The following is a 14387-nucleotide window of genomic DNA, read 5'->3' as shown; positions in this document are numbered from 1 at the left end:
ACATCGGAAACCGGGGATGTACTGTATGGCGACTAACATAATATAATAAAAAATCATTAAAAAAAAAATAATAAAATAAATAAAAAAAACAAAAAACAAAAAAAAACCCCAGACATTCATTTCCCTGACTCCAGGGAGTCCTTGTGCCCAAGGCTCATTTCATGGAGGCTCCTGGAGGGGGAGAGAACTAAGGAATAGCATATTCCCTCTTTCTGGCCCTCTCCCTACTCACATTCCTTTATTGGCTACAGGCCCAAATTCCTTCTGATAAGTTGGTCTTCTGTCAATACAGTCTGCAGAAGGCATCCCATTTCTCCATGGAAACCACTTTGGATAAATAGTCACTTCCCTCCGTGGACTCTCCTGGTGTACGCAGAGCAGATTGAACTTGAGCTCTCTTGCTTATTCATAACTTAACATTTTTAAGTTCCTTCTGTAGGTCAGGTAATTAGATTTCAGACCATTCTGCTATATGGCTTATAGTTTGTTTTTCTTCCTTTTCTTAGCTACAGTAGACGGCTAGAACACAGGTATTTCCCCTCACATTTTAGAGTAGGATCAACAGAATCAACCAGGCCACAGGTACTTTTTCAAAGCTGCCTAGTCCTTCCTGTTCAATATTTGGTCTGCAGCCAAGAGGCACGGGCATCATCTCGAAGCTCGTTAGAAATTCACACCCTCAGGCTCCACCCAGAACTTTCACAAGAGCTGTAGGTGATTCCTGAGATTCATTGACATTTAAGGAGTACAGCCCAGGTTATTCAAAAGTGCTTCTCAAATTGAGAGGTTTGGACCCAGATCCCTGGGCTTTGCTTATAAATCCCAGCCTTCCTGAACATTCCTGGACATCCAGAAGCCCCTGAAAAGGAGATGCGGGTCCTTCCTGAAGACTCTGAGGGGGAGAGAAGTCCCCAGCTCAAGCACCAACTTTAAATTATCTATTGGGTCACCCAACAATATGTTTGTCCTGAAATAGGTGCTCAGTGTGTCAGATCAATGAAGGAAAAAGGAATTCTTGACCTCACACACCCTTGGGCTTCCCTTGAAGGAGTGGGTGTATGAATATTTTAATTATGCTGGAGAGATCAAGGCTGCCCAAAATATTTTTGCGTAAGAATCAGAAGAGGCAAACATTGAACATGCAGATTCCCAGACCCCTCCCCTGGCCATCTGAGTTTCCCTGGTGTGAGATGCAGCCTTGGAATCTGTCTGTCTGACAGTGTCCCTAGAGATTGTGAGGTTTGACAAATCTCTTAGAGGCATGGAACTAAGCCTGTAAGTAGTCATTTTTTTTTCTTTTCCCTTAAACTATTTTTGCAAATCTATATTCATCACTAAACATTTTTAAGTAGACACCTAAATTTTTTTCATCATAAGTTTAAACCTTGTAAAGGATGTGATTTCTGGCCTAAAATAAAAATGGACACTTTAAATAAATAAAACTGTTAATATCACTTTTTTTTTACGATTTTATTTCTTTATTTGACAGAGAGAGACAGCCAATGAGAGAGGGAACACAAGCAGGGGGAATGGGAGAGGAAGAATCAGCTCCCGGCAGAACAGGGAGCCCAGTGTGGGACTCAATCCCAGGACCCTGGGATCGCGCCCTGAGCCGAAGGCAGCCGCTTAATGACTGACCCACCCAGGTGCCCCTTAATATCACTCTTTTAAATGTATCCAAAAGAATGTAAATAACATAGGGTTCTGATATTCACCATCATCCATTTAAAAAATATGAGAAGGAGCCCTTAGTAATGGACAGAACGTTTACACTGTTTTTCTTTTTTTTCTCATTTAGTCTTCATTTCTAGTCCACTTCCCCCATAGGATTTTATAGAACATGATCTATTTATGCTTGAAAGTCTTATTGTTTACCCTCTCTGTATGCTCTCCTATTTCTCATATTTATAAATTGATATTGAAATTAAAAAAATAATTTCCTGGAAACACAAGGCCCCAATTTTTTTTATTGATTTACCATTATAATGATTAATAATATAGAACTGATAAAACCATGTAAATATATTGTAAATTTTTACAGGTAATTTTTAGACATAATAAAATCTTACTGGAAAAAAAATAGCCCTTATTTCTACAGTTAAAAGAAAAGAAAACTCTCAAGATAATTTAGTTACAAACACTTAACACTTACATTTTATTACAGTCTTGCTGCAAAGGGAAAGGTTTCAAGCAAGCCAAATCAAAGATTCACTCTTGTTAGGAACATTTTGTAGGAAAATAGAAAAGTTAGTCATCACCATCGTTAACACCAAATCTAAAAGGAAAAGATTAAATGTCAATAACTTCACTGGCAGTCATCTCAGGGAGAGGATGACTAATTTTCAAAAATACATTTCAGTCCTATTAAAGTTTATCAGATAACTATCTTAGCACTTGGTCAGGAATGCTGACTCCTTGCTATAAAGAGGTTGCCAAGGACATCATGCAGAGAAGGAGTGGGGCAGTTTCTTTCACTCTGGACCAGGGTTTCTCAACCCAGGCACTGTGGACATTTTGAGCTGGATAATTTATTGTGGTGGTGGTGGTGGGGTCATGGCAGGGATGGCATTCTGAGTATTGTAGGATGTTTTAACAATATCCTTGATGTCTACCCACGAGATGTTAATAGTGATAATCAAAATACCATGACAGTCAAAAAACATCTCCAGGGGCACCTGGGTGGCTCAGTTGGTCAAGCGTCCGACGCTTGATTTCAGCTTGGGTCATGATCTCAGCATCATGAGATAGAGCCTCGAGTAGGGCTCTGTGCACAGTGGAGAGTCCACTTGAGATTCTCTTTCTCCTCTGCCCCTCCCCCCACTTGTGTGTTCTCTTTCTCTAAATAAATAAACAAAATCTTAAAAACAAACAAAACATTTCCAGACATTATCAAATGCCCCTTAAGGAACAAATTGCCCCTCACTGAGAATCAGCACTCTAGAATGAGACAGGCTTCAGTATGGATTCTACTTTTAGTTTTTCCAGATGGAAATGTTGAAAAATACATAATAAATAAGTCCATGAGAATAGAAGGGGTTTTCTTGTAGTAGCTTCACTTACTTCTCTGAATGTCTTCTGGGCTATATGCCCCAAATCAGAAGCATTATTATGCAGTCATTAGAGGTGGCATTCCTGTTCTTACCTCTGTTCCAAATTGTCACGTTGATTGTCGCCCACGGAGGAATTGACACCCTGGGCTATGCACTCTAAAATGGATCTGAAAAAGTGAAGGGAAAGCCTTTCTCCTGTTAGGTGGAAGTGGGAAGAGGAATTCCCAAAGCCACTGGCGTTTTCTCAGGTGGAGGGCACATGGCTGTTGAGGATTTGTAAAGGGACTCCCTTAAATTTTCATCTAATTGGCCATCAGCTGGTTTGGGCAAGTGTGTTTCTAAGAGTTCCCTGGGCAATTCTAATGTGTAACAGGATGAAAACCACAGGCTTAGACCTCATAGATTAAATGGCTTACAAAAGTGATAAACTAAAATACCACTTTTAGGGGTGGGAGGTGGGAGGTGGGATTTGGGCTGATTCCAAGACTGAGCTACTACTAAAATCACCAGTAGGATCTCTATGGAGAGTTTTGGACCCTATTATTCCACATCATCCTACCTTACATGGTACCACTGACTACGTTATGAACTAGTGAATTGTAAAATTAACACATCTTGGAGCGCCAAGCTGGTTCAGTTGGTGGAACAAGTGACTCAGTCTCAGGCTTGTAGGTTTGAGCCACACATTGGCTGTAGAGATTACTTAAAAATAAAATCTTTAAAAAAAAAATAAAAACTAAATTTAATTAACATACCTTTTTTTAAAGATTGTTTATTTATTTATTTGGAAAAGAGAGAGCAAGAGACAGAACACGAGAGGGCAGGGAGGGAGAAGTAGACTCCCTGCTGAGCAGGGAGCTGGATGTGGGACTCCATCCCAGGACCCTGGGATCATGCATGACCTAAGCCAAAGGCAGATGCTTAACCAACTGAGCTACCAAGGTGCCCAAATTAACATATCTTTAAATTTGAAGTGCCTAACTGATAGTTCACAGACCCAATAACCACACAGTTGTGGTCTATTTGGCTTTATCATATTTTACAACTTTAAATATTACTATCAAGTGCAAAGGTCCTAATGCAAGAAGGGCTGTGTGGCTGGAACAGAGTGGGACAGGACAAAGTAGTAGGAAACGATGGGGGTCCAGGAGGACTTTCTCACCATTGGGACTTTCTGCTGTGGAACACCTGTCACTTCATTTAACCCTGCTTTCCTACTGGAAATGCCCAGAGCTACTTGAAAGGCCCAAAAGACAGTTCTTCCATAGTTCCCAGGCAAGATTAAGGACCCTCCGTTACAAAACCACTTTGAGTTTCATTTGTCACATTTACACAGAATGACATTTTAGTTGTTTATCTGTTTATCCAGCTTTATTGACATAATACTATGTAAGTTTAAGATGTACAACATGTTGGGGCGCCTGGGTGACACAGTCATTAAGTGTCTGCCTTTGGCTCAGGGCGTGATCCTGGCGTTCTGGGATGGAGTCCCACATGGGGCTCCTCCACTGGGAGCCTGCTACTTCCTCTCCCACTCCCCCTGCTTGTGTTCCCTCTCTCGCTGGCTGTCTCTCTCTGTCAAATAAATAAATAAAATCTTAAAAAAAAAAAAAAGATGTACAACATGTTAGTTTGGTAAGAGAGGTATTTTTAAAGTCATATCAGTTTATGGCACTTTAGAACATTTTAATTAGCAAACTGGATTTCTGTTCTAATTCTGTGACTTGGATGCACTGGAAGGAGTGGGACTACAAATTTTTTTTTTTTTTTTTTTTGGCTGTCAGGGGAGCTTGAAGCCTTTTCTTCCCCGAAGAAATCGGTAGGCAAAGAGGGCTGTAGGGCATCCGGAGGGATAGCCTGAGATTCAGTTTAGAAGATGCTGAGGGAAGGGAGAGTGAAGAAGGTGAGAGGTTACCAGAGCAAACCGGCATATGAACTTTGATCCCTGAAAACAGATTCAGAAAGGAGTGGGCTGATATAAAGTAAAACAAAACAAAACAAAACAAAACAAAAACAAAAACAAAAACAAAATCCTTAAAAATGTAAAAACCATTTTAGTTCACTGGCTGTGCAAAAACAGGAGGCCAGCCAATCCCTGATTTAAACTATTTGCAAAAATGCCCCTAGCATCCTATTAGTGAATTGCAAAATAAATTTAATGGGCTGCAATCAGCTTATGGAAAAAAATTAGAATTTTTCATTGCATCTAAGATGCCATCAACTGTAAGACACAACATTATTTCTCCCATCACCATACAATACAAAGAATATATGCTGCCAAACAAACTATTAAATGTTACTGATGAGACACAGTCTTTTTTTAGAAATGGGAAAATGTAGGGGCGCCTGGGTGGCGCAGCGGTTAGGCGTCTGCCTTCGGCTCAGGGCGTGATCCTGGCATTATGGGATCGAGCCCCACATCAGGCTCCTCTGCTATGAGCCTGCTTCTTCCTCTCCCACTCCCCCTGCTTGTGTTCCCTCTCTCGCTGGCTGTCTCTCTCTCTGTCGAATAAATAAAAATCTTAAAAAAAAAAAAAGAAATGGGAAAATGTAAACACTAACTGTTCCTTTGCATCGATGAAATTTGTTAATAGCATAGAAGGTTGCATATCCATTGTAGGGAGGGTATTCTTTGAAAAACTTTTGTTTCAACTACACATACCCACCCCTACATACTGGCTAGAATGTTCTCTCGCATGATAGTGTTAAATCGTTTGGATTTGGATTTCACTAAATGCTTGGAGAGCCTGGAATTAGTGGGTTTGGGTCTGTTGTACACATAAACGATCATATTGATAACAGCTACTAATTATTTGGGTAGCAAAGATTTAGCATTGACAGTATGCCAAACATTGCTCTAGGAACTTAGGATACAGCAGTAAAGGAAACACAAGTCCCTTTCCTCCCTCAATTTACAGTCTAGTGGGTGGAGATAGAAAATAAAAGCAAGATACATTTATATAGAGTTGACCCTCGACCAGCATGGAAGGGGTTAGGAGCACCAACTCCCTGCGCAGTAGAAAATCTGTGTAACTTTTGACTCCCCCAAAGTCTAACTACTATTAGCCTACTGTTGACTGGATCCCTTACTGATAATATCAACAGTCAACTCACACATATTTTGTATTTTCATGTATTGTATATTGTATTCTCATAATATAGTACGCTAGAAAATGTTATTAAGAAAATCAAGAGGGGGGGCACCCGGCTGAGTCAGTAGAGCATTTGACTCTTGAACTCGGGGTTGTGAGTTCGAACTCTATGTTGGGTTTACTTAAAAATAAAATCTTAAAAAAAAAAAAAGAAAATCGCAAGAGAAAATACATTTATAGCATTGTGCTGTATTCATTGAAAAAATTTGCATATAAGTGGACCTGTGCAGTTGAAACCCTGGTGTTTAGGGTTAACTGTATTGGGTGTTAGGCAGGTGATAAATACTAAGTTGAGAAATAGTGTTGGGGGTGAGTAGGACATGTGAGTTGGGAGAGGAGGTGATTTTTGATAGCATGGTTAGGGAAGCCTTGCTGACAAGATGCGGACCTAAAGCAGGCCAGGAGCTGGGATGGGGATATCTGGGGGAAGAGCATTCAAGGCAGGGGGAGCCACAGAAGTCTTGAGATAACACAGGGTGTGGTGCCTTCCAGACTCACAGAGTACCTGCAATGGAGGGAGGGAGAGGCAGAAAAGGCAAGGACTGGTGGGTGTGGGCCAAAGTTCTAGGGCTCTTTTTTGACATTTCATGTTCATTGGCCTTCTGAGTGAGTTGGGAAGCCATTGGAGTTCTATAAGCAAAAAACTGCTTTTTACATATTTTTAACAGGCGCACTGGGGACGCTATGGGGAAATATGACAAAAGAAGTATGAGGTGGAAAACTTCTGCAATGATCCAGGGAGAGAACGTGGTGTTTTCAAACGTCATCCAGGGAGAGAATAAGATGCCTGTAGTCATGATCTAGGGAGAGAACATGGTGTCTTGGATCAGGGAGGGGGCAGTAGAGGTAGACGAGGGTTGTCGGGATTCTGGATATCTTTGGAAAACAGAGCAGGCAAGGTTGGCTCATTGACTGGCTGTGGGGTATGGGGGAAAGATTGGCAAAGGATGTCTCCAAAGTTTGTGAACTGAGTGACTAGGAGTGTTTACTCAGAAAAGGAACACTGCAGGAGGGGCAAGTTGTTTTTTGTTTGTTTGTTTTTAGGGGACTGAAAAGATCTAAGTTTTAGATATCCCAGAGGGTACACCTGGGAGTAGGGGGAGGCTAGTGAGATGCCTAGGGTGCGGAAATGCAGGAGGCAGGTGCTCTGAGATGCTGAACCTGTGCCTCTTTGAATCTTGCCCTTAAATATTGTGCCCTAATCCCTCACTTGCCTCACCCTAATCATGGCCCCAGAAGAGGGCATGTTGAGCTTGCAATTGCTAGAGACCTGGGGGGCTGGAGAGGTAACTCTAGGACTATCCTGTCACCTACATAGTTGGACCCTGTTTCCTCAGGTGGAAAATAAGGAACTTGCTAAGAGTCATCTCAGCATTTCAGGGGAGGATTAAATAAGGTAATGATTTTGGTTTTTGAAATAAATACTATTGGTTTTACTCAGATGCTAATTTACAAAAAGAAAGCACTGGAAGTTGAAGGGACCTCTTCAAGCAAAAACCAGTTTGAAAATGGCAGGTCTTTCCTTGTCATGTGAGGAAAGACAAGTGCCAGAACCACCAGAGAACAACACAGAATCCAAACACAGGAACAGGGAAAATGAAGATGCTGAGCTGATTTTCACAGGGGTAGCGCATGTAAATGAAGATGCAGAAATTCTCTTTATCAGAGCGATTTCAAATTCAAAACCAGTCATTTCAAACCTTTTGAGCAGAGTGACCCTGGAATGATATTCTGAAAGAAAAAAAGGCTACTGGAGTCAAGATCCTGCTTGTGCATTGTAGCCTGCAAACCTCGTGACCCATCGGGACTCAGTGGCCACCCCAATGCGAATGGAAAGTGATAGATCCTCCTATTATTTTTGAGCCCTCATCTAAACCTGATTATACAACGAGCTCACCACAAGTCATGCCTCACAGTACCTCAGATTTGCTGCTTGGAGCTGTACTTTCTTTAGGAGGCAAGGGTGGAAGTCCTCGAAATTCAGAGCAACTTCCCACTTCCAATATAAACAGTGGAAATCCCAAAAGACCTAAACTCAGTGATGGAATCCCAAGAGGACATTCCTCAGCTGTGGTCATTTCTCTCCTACAGGGAGCATGAGCACAACCTCAAAGGTATTCCATCCTCATTAACCCATGTTCAGAATGGAGCATTATTTTCTTGGGCTTTGGCAAATGACTGGACACATTTCAATCTTATGGATCTAGACACAAAAAATAAATTCAAAAGGCTGGAAAAAACAGACTTTTTGAGTCTAGCAAGTCAAAACCAGACTGTTGATCCTAAGAAAGAAAATCCGATCATGTTACTTCATGACTTTTACTATGGGCAGCGTAAAGGAGACAGGCAGCCAAAACAGAAGACTCACACAACCTTTAAATGCCTCAGCTGTTTGAAAGTTCTAAAGAATGTCAAGTTTATGAGCCATGTGAGGAGCCATTTGGAACTTGAGAAGCAGAAGGGTGACAGCTGGGAAATCCACACCACCTGCCAGCACTGCCACCCCGGACTTCCCACTCCCTTCCAGCCGCAATGTCACATTGGAAGTGTACACACTAGCCAGGAGCCCTCCGCTGTCGTTAAAGTTTGCGAATTTTCATTCAAAATGGACCACGTTTTCTTATAGCATGAGAAGGACAATCGTAAGCCTGGCAAAATGCCGTGTGTGCCAGGTTTGCAATTACAGATTGTCAGCTTTTGCTGATGTGGAAACACATTCCAGAACATGCCCTGAAAACACTAAGACTTTGCTTTGTCCATTCTGTCTCAACATTTTCAGAGCTGTCAGAGTCTACATGAATCATTGTTGGAGGCACCAGAACAAGAGCCTTTCAGTGTTCCGAATGCCGGCTACGCTTTTTGACTTCAAAGGAGAAGACAGAGCAGGAAACCAAGAAGCATCGAGCTTGTAAAAAGCCAAAGTAATTGGAAGGGTTGCCTCCTGAAACAGAGGTTATGATTCAAACTGCAGTTCAACTAAGTTCAAGAGGTGCAGCATCGACTATTGTGAGCAACACTGATCTCTAGTTGTCACCTATAAAATCTAAAAAGAGGATTGCCATGAACTCTAGGTATTCCAGTTGTTACCATGGCTAGCATCAAAGCTCAAGTTATGTTCTACCCACCTCTAGGGATACTGAAAGGCAGAATTGAGGCTAGGTCATCTGTACATTATGGCTGTAGAATGATAATAGTCAGTGATAGGTTTTACGGTGACAATTCTTCAGGTCCCTACTGTCAAGAAGTAGCTTAGAAGGCTTCCTCGTGCTCCTTCCCAGTCAACCTGTCCCTGAAAAGTAAACACTATTCTGACATCTACTACCATAGATTTTGTTTTTCTGTTTTTAAGCTTTAAGTAAATGGGATCACACAACAGATTTTTGTCTTTGTTTTTCTTTAAATAAGTGGGATGCATGCATTCTTGCTGTATGCAGGCTTAGGACGTTCTTTTTCATTGCTAGGTAGAATCTCATTGAATGAATGTGGTAGAGTTTTATATGTCCATTTTACTCCTGATGGACTTTGAGGCTGATTCTTTTGCTATTTCGAATAAAGCTGCAGTGAGTTCGTGCATGTCTTTTGGTAGACATATGTAGTCACTTCTCTAGAATATATGTATACTAATGAGACGTTCCAGAACTACATCGATTTAGTTTTTAGAGCAGATTCTGCCAAACACTTTGTCAGAGTGATTGAAATAATTTACATTTCCACCAACAATATTGAGAATTCCAGTGCAGCAGATACAATACTTGGTACTGTCAGTCCTTTCCATTAGTGCTGTTCTCTTGAAGTTGTAGTGCTATGACGTTGTTTTCATCTGCATTTCCCTGATGAGTAATGAATGGAGAATATTTTTTTATATGATCATTGGCCACTTGACTACCATCCTCTTCTTTTAAGTTCCTATTCAAGTTTTGCCCCCTCTCTTATTTATTTACTTACTTATTATTTTAGAGAAAGAAAAAGAGAGAGAGAAAGAGGGGGAGTGGGAGGGGCAGAGACAGAGGGAGAATCTCAAGCTGACTCTGCACTGAGCGCAGGACCCTGAGATCATGACCTTGAGCTGAAACCAAGAGTCAGATGCCCAACTGACTGCACCGCCCCGGTGCCCCTTCTTCTTCTTCTTTTTTTTTTTTTTTTGACTATACTGTCAATTGGGAAGGGCATGGGGCACTGGAAATGTCCCACATCTTGACCTGGATGGTGGTTTCATGGGTGTGTATATGCGCATTAGGGTTGGTGCTTCATGGTGCATCATATTTAAGAAATTATTGTCTACCAAAGATGTAAATATATTCCTTCTAAGTTCTCTTTTTTTTTCTTTCTTTTTTTTTTAAGATTTTTTATTTATTTACTCAAACAGAGATAGAGATAGCCAGCGATAGAGGGAACACAAGCAGGGGGAATGGGAGAGGAAGAAGCAGGCTCATAGTGGAGGAGTCTGATGTGGGGCTTGATCCCACAACGCCGGGATCACGCCCTGAGCCGAAGGCAGACGCGCTTAACCGCTGTGCCACCCAGGCGCCCCTCCTTCTAAGTTTTCTAGAAGAAAACTTTACTCTTTAGCCTTTTGCATTTAGAGATTAGCATGTGAATCAGCAGACTGAGTAAGCAAGATAAACCCTCAGCAACATGGGTGAGCATTATCCAATCTAATCCATTGAGAGCCCTAAGAGAACAAAAGTGAAGGAAAAAAAAAATTCCTCTCTCCTTTCTTGAGATGGATCATCTGTCTCTTCTGCCTTTGGACATCAGAGCTCCTGGTTCTCAAACCTTCAGACTGAGACTGAATTATGCCACTAGCATTCCTGGTTCTCTATCTTTCAGAAAGCATATGATGAGACTTCTTGGTCTCCACAATTGCATAAACCCCATCTCTCTCTCTTTTCATCCTTGGTTCCGTCTTTCTGGAGAATGCTGACTAATAAAAATATCTGGGAGATTAAGTTCTCCAGCGTTGTTGTTCAAAGTTGTCTTGGCTATTCAGGTTCTTTGTTGAATTGAAGTGGTTATAAAGGCCATACTTGTCTTGCTCTTAGACTCATATGCAATAGTTCATCATTAATCATGGTGTTAGCTGTAGGGCTGTTTGTAGCTACCCACTGACTTTGGGGGAATTGAGCTAGAAATCAATAACAGAAAGATAATTGAGGAAAAAAACCCAAAGTTCAAAAATTAAGCAATATAATTAAAAACAGGGCTGGGACTAGGGTGCAGGAGGCCAGGAGCCTAAAGTGCAAAATGCCATTCTTGCACTTTCACAAACCTCTTGCATACTGTTCTCTATGCTTATTATAAGATGGAGCTAAAGCAGTTAGAAGGAATTCATATTTAAACTGCATACATTTGAAAAGAAGAAGGGTTGGGGTGGGCAAAATGGGTGAAGGAGATCCAGACTTTTGAACTTCCAGTTATAAAATAAGCCACGGGGAGGTAATGTGCAGCATGGTGACTATAGTTGATAATACCATATTGCATAGTTGAAAGTTGCTAAGAGAGTAAATCTTAAAAGTTCTCATCATAGGGGCACCTGGGTGTCTCAGCTGTTAAGCATCTGCCTTCGGCTCAGGGTCCTGGGATTGAGCCCTACATCGGGCTCCACACTTCGCTGGGAGCCTGCTTCTATCTGTCCCACTCCCCCTGCTTGTGTTCCCTCTCTCGCTGGCTGTCTCTCTCTCTGTGTCAAATAAATAAATAGAACCTTAAAAAAAAAAGTTCTCATCACAAGAAAAAGAATTTGTAGTTATATTTGGTGATGGATGGATGTTCAGCAGACTTATTGTGATCATTTCACAATATATACAAATATTCAAATATCAAATCATAATGTTGTACACCCGAGGCTAATATAATGTTTATGTCAATTGTCCCTCAGTGAAGAAGACGAGGGAAAAGAAGGAGTAGAAAGGTTGGAAAAATAATGATTTAAATCAGTGCTGTCAAGGGTGCCTGGGTGGCTCAGTTGGTTAAGTGTCTGCCTTCAGCTCACGTCATGATCCTGGGGTCCTGGGATCAAGTCCTGCATTGGGCTCCCTGCTCAGTGGAGAGTCCCCTTCTCCCTCTCCTTCTGCTGCTCTCTCTCTGTCAAATAAATAAATAAAACCTTAAAAAAATAAATCAGTTCTGTCAATAGAAGCTTCTGCAGTGATGGAAATGTTCTATATCTGCTCTGTCCAATATGCTACATGTGACTACTGAGCCATTGAAATATAGCTAGTATGACTGAAGTACTGGATTTTTAGTTTATTTACTTTAGATTAATTTAAAATTAGATTCAAAGGCAGGGTAAACAAATTTTCCTTACAAATGAAGTCCAAATAATTTCTGTACTCTCAATAATTTGTGTATCTCATAGACATTCTCCCCTCAATGAGACTACATGTAGCCCCTTAGGGTGGGCTAGATTTAGTGACTTGCCTCCAAGGGCAGAATATGGAAAGGAGAAAAAAGTAACTTTACAGTGCAGAAATCAGTGGTAAGTCATACTGATAGCATGTATCCCTGGTGGGAAGTGATAAGGACATTTCACTTCTGTGGTATAATTCTTTTTTTTTTTATTATGGTATGTTAGTCACCATACAGTACATCATTAGTTTTTGATGTAGTGTTCCATGATTTATTGTGTATAATTCTAAAAACCTATGTCCCCAGTGTAACCATGAGGAAAACATCGAACCCATATTGAGACAGTCTGCAAAATATCTGACACTTAAAGACTCCTTAAAATTGTCAAGGTCATGAAAAACAAGTAAAGTTTAACAAACTCATAGACCTAAGTAGGCTAAGGAGGCACTATGACTAAGTGTGGTGCAGTATCCTGTATGGGAATCTGCATCAGAAAAAGGACGTTGGTCAAAAAACTAGTGAAATTTGAATAAATGCCTGGAGCATGGTTAATAGTAACTTAATGAAGGATATTGAAGTAATTTTGAGGCCTAAAGGAGGGCATTTCCCAAATACGCATTTTAGACATTGAAAATACTTTCTCTGTATCTATATCCTCTTCATTTTGCCTATGGTATGCTTCACTGAACAGAAATCCTCTAATGCAAAGGATCAAGAATATTTAGACTGTGTGATCTGACCATAATGGAACAAGATGAGAAATTCATAAAGGAATAGCTTTTTAAAATCCCACAGATTTGGAAAATAGGGGCGCCTGGGTGGCACAGCGGTTAAGCGTCTGCCTTCGGCTCAGGGCGTGATCCCGGCGTTGTGGGATCGAGCCCCACATCAGGCTCCTCTGCTATGAGCCTGCTTCTTCCTCTCCCACTCCCCCTGCTTGTGTTCCCTCTCTCGCTGGCTGTCTCTATCTCTGTCAAATGAATAAATAAATAAAATCTTTAAAAAAAATAAAATAAAATCCCACAGATTTGGAAAATAAATACCATATTACTACATAATGCTTGTGTTAAAAAGAGAATCATAGGGAAGACCTACTTGGATTTGAATTATAATGAACATATTATGAAGCAAAAATTGTAGGATACAGTTAAATTGTACTTAAGTAAATGAAGGTAAATTTGTAGCATTACATACAAAAGAAATAACCGGGAGTTTACAAATAAACCACCTAGGCATTTATCTCAAAAAATTATAAAGAGGATAACTTTGTATGGCGACAGATGGTAACTACACTTATCATGGTGATTACTGTGTAATGTATAGAATGTCATATCGCTACACTGTACACCTGAAACTAATATAACATGTCAACTACAATTAAAGAAAATTATATTGTAAAGAGGAACAACAGAACCTATAGAGATAATAAGATAGTAAAGAGTGGAAAATATAAATGAACTAGAGATGAAAATCACATTATAGATTAACAAACCCAAAAGCTGTCTTCTTCTTTTTTTTTCTTTTCAAAACATTACTAAAATAGACAGACTTCTGGAAGTAATAGCAATTAAGAAAATTTGTAAAGGGCCAGATATAAATATTTTAGACTTTTGAAAATGATTTCTGGCAATTAATCAACTGCTGTTTTAAGAGGAAAGCAGCCATAGACAATACCTAAAGGAATGGGTGTGTCTGTATTCCAATAAAACTTTAGTTATGGACCCTGAAATTTAAATTTTACATAATTTTCATGTTACAAAATAATGTTCTCTTTGTGGCTTTTCCCAGACATTAGCAAATGTAAAGTTCATTCTGCAAACTATACAAAAATAAGTGC

General features: G+C 40.4%; 1 pseudogene; it reads left to right on the top strand.

The window, feature by feature from the left end:
- The first annotated feature begins 7710 nt into the window (after positions 1-7710).
- LOC125283009 (zinc finger protein 280A-like) lies at positions 7711-9229 on the top strand (annotated as a pseudogene).
- The last annotated feature ends 5158 nt before the right edge of the window (positions 9230-14387 follow it).

Source organism: Ursus arctos, unplaced genomic scaffold (assembly GCF_023065955.2).
Source record: "Ursus arctos isolate Adak ecotype North America unplaced genomic scaffold, UrsArc2.0 scaffold_34, whole genome shotgun sequence".
Taxonomy (NCBI): domain Eukaryota; kingdom Metazoa; phylum Chordata; class Mammalia; order Carnivora; family Ursidae; genus Ursus; species Ursus arctos.
Note: the sequence above shows the minus strand (reverse complement) of the source record. Positions and strands in the feature narration are given on the sequence as shown.